Source organism: Struthio camelus, chromosome 1 (assembly GCF_040807025.1).
Source record: "Struthio camelus isolate bStrCam1 chromosome 1, bStrCam1.hap1, whole genome shotgun sequence".
NCBI classification, from domain to species: Eukaryota; Metazoa; Chordata; class Aves; order Struthioniformes; family Struthionidae; genus Struthio; species Struthio camelus.
In genome coordinates, this window is record NC_090942.1 from 98,026,212 (window position 1) to 98,033,678 (window position 7,467).

Genomic DNA, 7,467 nt, shown 5'->3' on the forward strand with positions numbered 1-7,467 from the left:
TACACGAAAAGAATTAATGCCTTGCTTGCTTGAAGGTTAATCCAAGGCTTTAAATCCTCTGATAGGAATGGTGTCCAAATGCAAGCAGCCCCAGGTTTGTGATAAACACAGCCATTACAAATATTTATCAGTTGATTTAGAGCACTGAAAAGGATTAGTCATAACTGTGCCAGTTTGAGAACATAGTATCTTTACTCCATTAGGTATTTTGGACCCTGTCATGAAATGCTTCCTAAGATCTTAGGGGTACAGAACTCTTGAGGTACCATATCTTTTTAACCTGGAATTAAGTTTACCCATGACAATTTCTTTAAGAAAAAAACAGAACTTAGAGTTCTGCATTCAGTAACTGAGAAAGCTGTGCAGGAAAAAATGGTGTTGATATTCACACAAAGGTGATGAGGAAAGGACAGAACTTAACAGAAGCTAAGCAAGAGAAAAAGGACAATTGCACTGACTCTTCGTATTTCAAATGCCTGGCGTGGTGAAAAGAAAACTGTAGGTGGAAAGAGAATTTAGTAGCTTTGTAAAGGCGATAGCTGCTAATAAACTGCATGGCAGATGCTTCTTCTTCTTCCTCTTCTTGACAGAAATGTTCTCCTCAGCAAACATGCTGCCATTCAGCTACATTTTAATAGTGGCACTGCCAAAGCCAGATCTGCAGATTTGCAGAGGTTGCAGCCAGAGAATCAGAAGTGCTGACAAATGAAATGAGCTGAAGTTAGGCATCCACTTCCATTTCCAAAGGTATTAATGCCAGACCTTTTCAGTTTGAGACTTCTGTCCTGGTATACCGAACTGAACAGCTGTAAGTGTTCAATGTACTGTCTTTTTTCCTCCCAAGTATTGCCCTGCGGCCACTTCATTTATGCAGTTTGGCCTGCCACATGGCATGTCTGTCACATCTAGGTTTTATTTAAAGATATTACCCCTTTAGTATCTACAAGTGATTGAGGTCCATAGAAGGCTGGACTGGTTGTCTGGAGTTGTCTGAAATTACAAAAATCCCACTTAGACTGTTATATAAAATTGTTATGAAAGCAAGAAAAAATTAGAAGCAGAAAGGTTGGCTGGTATAAAACAGATGGGTTAAAATGGTTGTGATAGTGAGTATTTAAAGCCATTAAAGTCATGGGATGATCACGGCAGTGAGAAAAATGGGAGGAGATGTTTGTAGCTGAAGTCATTGAAATGTGTTTTAAGTAATGTTCATGGAATGTGCTTGTCAGCCCTGCATGTTGTTTGTCTGAGGGTCACTGAATAGATGTAGAGGAAAACTCACTGGGAAGAAGTAGTGTTATCATGGCGGTCATCCTAGTGTATTTTAGAGGGGTCCATCATTGCACTAATACGCTTTCAATAGAAGCCTGCTCTGGTGCGAAGCTTGGGTGTTAGCTGGATTTGTTCAGTGAGAAAAACTTACCTGGGAGCCCTCATTTCCTGAGTCACAGCTCTAGAGAACATTCACTATCTGGATAACTTTGGGGACAGGAAGGCCAAAGCCAAGATCTTGAGCAATTTTTTTTTTTTCCCTAAAAAACAGCTCTGGATCTGAACAGCTTCATGGCTCCCTCTTATGATTTGAGAACTTGGTCTTCTGGGATTCAGTATTCCCAGACTTTAAACATATGTAGAAGTTTGTAAAGAGCAAACAGAGCCAAACACCTTCAAGACTGCAGTCAAGGTAATTGCGTACTGCCAAAATGTAACATTTAGATTGTGTTAGTTCATATTTTCTCTTCCAAAAGCAACTTTAAATTTCCTAGTTTTCCTTCTGAGGTGGTATTATTTCCTCTCTCTTCTTTCCACCAGCCTCCAATTTCCATCCTGAAGAAAATTATGACTGTGAAAAGTTCCATCATTAAGCAACATGGGCAAAGTGGAATGGTTGTGAAGGGTGTAGTAAACTGATGTTGCAGAAATGGGCTGGAAGAATCTGAATTACTTGGAAATGGGATCTTAACCCTGCTCAAACCTGGATATAATGCAAAGAGAAGTAAACTGGGCAATGAACAACTATCTTTAATATATCATAAAGAGGTTTTCTCTTTGACAAATTTTCTTCATGCTCCCCTATGTAATGGATAAAATTCAAACTACCGTATTAAGCCTATATCTGGAGATTTTTAGTAGTCTGCCAGCTGCTCTGGATATAACTGTTACAATAAGTAGATATGTACAACATGTTTGTTAAATTTCTGCTTATCTCTAAGTTATCAGGGAACAGAAAGAGTTATTTAAATGTGGAAGGGGATCGGATGGAATATCTACCTAAATTAATTCTGACTGGCCTGCAAAAAATTGAAATAATGTCAAATATAGGCTGAACAGACAGGGCCTGAAACTGTTTACAGCTGATTGAAATTCAGATAGAGGTTTGAAGTGGTCAGGGTTCAAAATGGTCTTGGTATGAAACACATTCTGTGGGAAAGGAATTAGCTTACTCTTTTATAACGTGAGTTATCTGAATTTATTTCACATTTACTCTGTACATAGAAGCTGCAGTAAAAATACATAAACACTTAATATTTTGAGGACCTAAACCGCTGTCCATTTCTGGTGTCTCAGAGTGTTCAGGTTGTTTGAAATCTGACCGTGGCTCCAGCTTTGCAAATGGCTCTCTCTCTCCAATGGGCCTATCTTTTAGTGATCCAGACCAAAATCCTGACTCTGTTTTGAGGACATTTGAATATTAATATCTGAATTTTGCTGCATCGCCTTGCCCATAGAAGCAGACAGCCTTGTCTGCCTACTGCTGGTAGGTGCTTCTTATATTGCCAGGGAGCAGTCATTCTGTTCTCAGACTGCATTCAGGGTCACCCTGAGGAAACACCCTCCTGGAGGCTGCTTGGCTCTTTGTTCCATCAATCCAAGATAGAGGTGATTGTTTGAAAGTGTCCCATGGCTCTTTGTCTATGCAAAGACCATGGAAACACTTATGAGTCATTCTTTCTCAGATACCAAATACAAAACCAGTGGAAATAATAATGTTTGGGTCTTTCAAGAAAATCCAGAATGTCCAGATTTTTTTTGGCAGGCTTTCCCGCTTTGTTTTTCCAGGCTAACAGGCATGGAAGTACCATTTCCACTTCCCTATCACTGCCAAGTTCAAGGCTGAGGACATTTGGACTCACAGAGATGAAATTTAGAAGTGAATGGAAAAATACTTCCTGAAAAGAGCTGACCCAAAGGGGAACTGCATGCTTCTACCTGCTACTGTCTTCCTCCACATGCTTTACCTTCTTTCTGCAGGTTAAGTGAGTCAAAACATTCTTGTGCCATTGCCTCATCTGCTCTTTTCTCTGTGTATACAGCAAATATGCTTGTGGGGCTATTCCAAGTTCAACAAAATTTTATTTTATGAAGGTTATAAGATTCTTCCAACTCCAGTCAAGATCTGAAGCCCGAGGGGGCTCCAGGTTGCGTAAGACAAAAGTTCTGCAACAGGCAAGTGACATATATAGCCCATTAATATAGTCCTTACTCTGAAGGTGTTATTTTCTAGGTGGGAAAAGTCACTTTAACTGACTATAAACCATAGCTGAAATTTTAGCTGGAATTATGCACACACAGTCCTGGCTAGCATTAGCAGAAAGTATTTGCACAGACATCCATTGTCCTGACCCATGGACAGAGTTCAAACAAACACTGATGGGAAAATTAAATGAGAAGTACAGGATATTGTCCTTCATTCTCCGCATTCAGGTTACTCAGATGGCAGAATCTGAAATTGATATGGCATTTTAATTGGTCATGAACAAATCCAGAATGATTCCAAGCTTTGATCTGAACAGATTTCATACATGAATATTTAACATTAATAAAACTTGCCAGAAGGACAAATCTGAATGTTGAAACTTTGGACTCATCTGCAAAACAGGGAAAGCAATCAGGGTGTGCAGTGGAAGCTTATGCAGAGTGTCCCATTAACATGCTTCATGTGCTACTGTGTGTTTGTTTCTGTGATACAGAAGAAAACTGAAGTGTTTACTTTTTCACCGATATTATAGATGACTCTATTGCTCTCTTTAATTTTTGTATCCATATCTGCCTCCGTGCATAAAGTTAAGTCAGATATGTCAAAGGAACATAACTCTATGAAAAAAAGCTTTTAGCCTAGTTAGCCAAACTGAAAAGTTGGGGAGATAAGTTCTTTCTGGGAAACCTGACACTGACAACTTGCTGCACAAATCCCTAGCCTGAAACTCAGTCTTGCGTGTCACAATATCAAACCTCATCAACTTTTTCTGCCATGGTATTAATCGTCTATTACCCACAGGTAGGACCAGCCATGACCTGTTAGGATCCCACAAGAAACTCAGTTTCCAAATTCAGCTTTCTTTACCCTAAACCTAAACACAACCTTAGCCAATAAACGCAATAAAAACCACTAACTCCGACCTCCTAAAAATTAAGATTAGAGATAAACATACAGATCTCTACAAATATCAGCCCACATCCTATTCCCACAGGACTCAGTAGATCCACCTGGTAACTTACTATTCTATTCTCTCCTCTCCTGAACCATAACATAAATTTAGTATTAATGATAGAGGCACTTTCTTAATGCAATACTAATCTGTACTCCAGATCTCACACTAAAATGACTGACTTCTCTTGACACCAAAGTTTGCTCTTCTTCCTTAGCATCTTCAGGAACCAATGTAAAACCAACATGAATTGTACGTTAAACATTATTCATTGCTAAGAGACCTAGTCCTGAAACTGGAACTTTAGGCCTTGCAGGATCCAGCAGCAGAGGTAACCCTACAACTGCTGCTTTCCAAATGGCAAGCAGAAACCCATATATGGAGTTCACTTGCAGGTAACCTCACTCACCCTATCCCAAGCCAAAACTATCCAGAAGTCATTGATCTCTGCAAACATCTAATCTCGCCTCAGTCATCCCTCCTGAGACTGATAGCATTCAACACTAAGTTTAGCTCTTCATCCTCTTCTTCACAGAACTCCTAACTGGTCACAGTTGCTAGCCTTAAAATAGGCTTCTGGACAGACTAGCAATCACCACAAACTTCAGAATTAATGCTAAGCTAAGCACCTTTCTGGCATAAGCCCTGACTGTCTCTCTAAATTGTGTAGGATCTATCAGTGAATTCAAATATTTGTCCTCTTCTACCCTGAACTCTGTCCCCATAACAGTCAGATGCTTTTTCCATGGTCCTGTCACATCTTTGACCTGCAGATTAATCGCTGACAGTTCATTGCTGGAAAATCACCCCTGAAGTGAAGAGTAAAAGGCTGGCAGTATTCAGCAGTAAATTTATATTTATAACCTCTACTTTGTTAAACCCTGACCTTTAACACAACCCTAATTTTAATAATATCTTAATATCATAGTAATTAGCATGCCTGTCCTCTGTTCAGTGCTATAGCATACAGACTGCACTCTTCCTTGCCAGCACCAGCCCTCACCTTGATGGGCGGGATTCATCAATAATATAAGTTCTCTATCCTCTCCTTTCTTGTCCCCTAACACTAATATGCTTCCTGATATGTCCCCAATGTATGATTCGTTATAGACTGTCAACTGATCAGTAATGAGCCCATCATCCTTTCAGGTATCAGCCCTCATTCCACATTAAAAGCAGGTCTCCCACCTTGTCCCTGCAGAATCCTACTCCTAACTACAACCATGACAGTCACCTTAATTGTAGTCAGTCACTCCTGTTGCCTCTAGGATGGCTCATCAGCTGTTCACTCCTATGAAAACACTCCTGAAATAATGGACTGCAGGGCTGCTGTGGTACGGTGATAAACAGTTCCACAAACTGCTTTCCTAAATCCAAACCATGCGTCCAGCCTTCATACTGCCTTTAATAATAACACTGCTGCCAGCATTTCCCATCACAACTACCCAGAAGGGAAAGTCTTTGCCATCGCCAGCTCTCATCCTAAACCCACCACACTGACAAGATACTGCAGTAAGGATGTTTCCAGCTTTCTTTCCTGAACTCAACTCTAACCACATCCACTCATCTCAGCTCCCCCAGTCCAGAGCATCACCCTGAGTCCCAGTCATAACTGTAACCTTAACTGTAACTGGTAACTTCTCCCTCCTACGGTACTCTAATCATCTGTTTACTCCTAGAAGAACAATCTCTGAAATTAGCATTGCAAGATCCTAATCCAGACAATCTTTATTTTGTGGTTTGATAAAAACAGGGTAAAAAAAAATCCTAGCAAATGTGCAAACACTTTTCCAGGTCTAAGCTCTATAGAGCTCTGTTGGATGGGGAGTTTATCTTTCCGTGCATTTTGTATGTGCTGAAAGATACTTTAGTTTATTTCAAAATCTTAGAATAGATTAATAAAACTGTATTACTTCTTTTTATCTGTAAAACTCTGCTAAAAGCACTGACTTCTCTATCCAGTGCTGACTGAAAACTAATGGAGTGATTCCCATTAGTTTTAATGTGCACTGGAACAAATTCCAAAGCAGAACTCTGTAAAACTGACAGCATGAGAAAATAATGTCTCAGAATTAACATAAACACTTCTCCCTATAGATATATTTCACTGGAGAAAATATACTCCACAGGTTTTCCTAATCATATGTCTTTTTTGGTAATGTAAGAAGTTACTCCCCAAGGGCAATGTTTTGTTCCCATTCAAGTCAAAGATAAAAATTCTCTTGAGTTTCATGGGAACAAGAGTATTCTAAAAATAAAACAGTTCCTCTGATAACCTCTAGTGGATTTTTTTTTTCTCAGAAAACAAACACAACAAAGATGACATTTCATCAGTGCCATTTCTATCCTCAAGGTTTAATTCTGCTCAGTGCAAACGTAGCTTAGGGATATCCAAAGGCACTTTATGTCTTCTCCTGTACCCTCTAGATTCTGGATTGCCCCAAGGCTAAATTGTCCCTTACTAATGTTAGTTTACAGCTGCTTCTGGGCAACACCATAGGATTTTCTATTCAAGCAAGAAAAAACATTAGATTGTCTTGTACTGAGTCTAAGGAGAGGCAATTCTTTCTTGGACTCTTGCAATTTCTTATCAGCCCCTGTATGGCTGCCAGTATTGCCATAACAAAGACTTTATTCTACTTAAAATTGCTGTAATTTTAATGAATATGATGAAGCAAGTAGCAGAGCTGCCACAGAGAAAGATAGAACAAAGTACTAAACTTTTAACCCAACCACACATCAAAATTTAAGACAGATTCAAAATAATTACATAGATTTAGCAATAGAATCATCACAGCCACTGCATTTCAGAATTTCTAACCTTGAGTTCTTCTGGTACATACAGATTCCCACAACTGCTTTGTGATCCAGATCTCCCAGGGGAGAGGGGAACATTAAAACTTCAAATATCATTTTATATAAAGCAACAAGCAATCTGTAATGAATGCTCCCTATGTGCCATGGAGTTCTGTTTCAACTGCAGTTTACTCTTGGACACTGCAGGATATTTCCTCACGTCTTTTGGAGGTTCATTTGT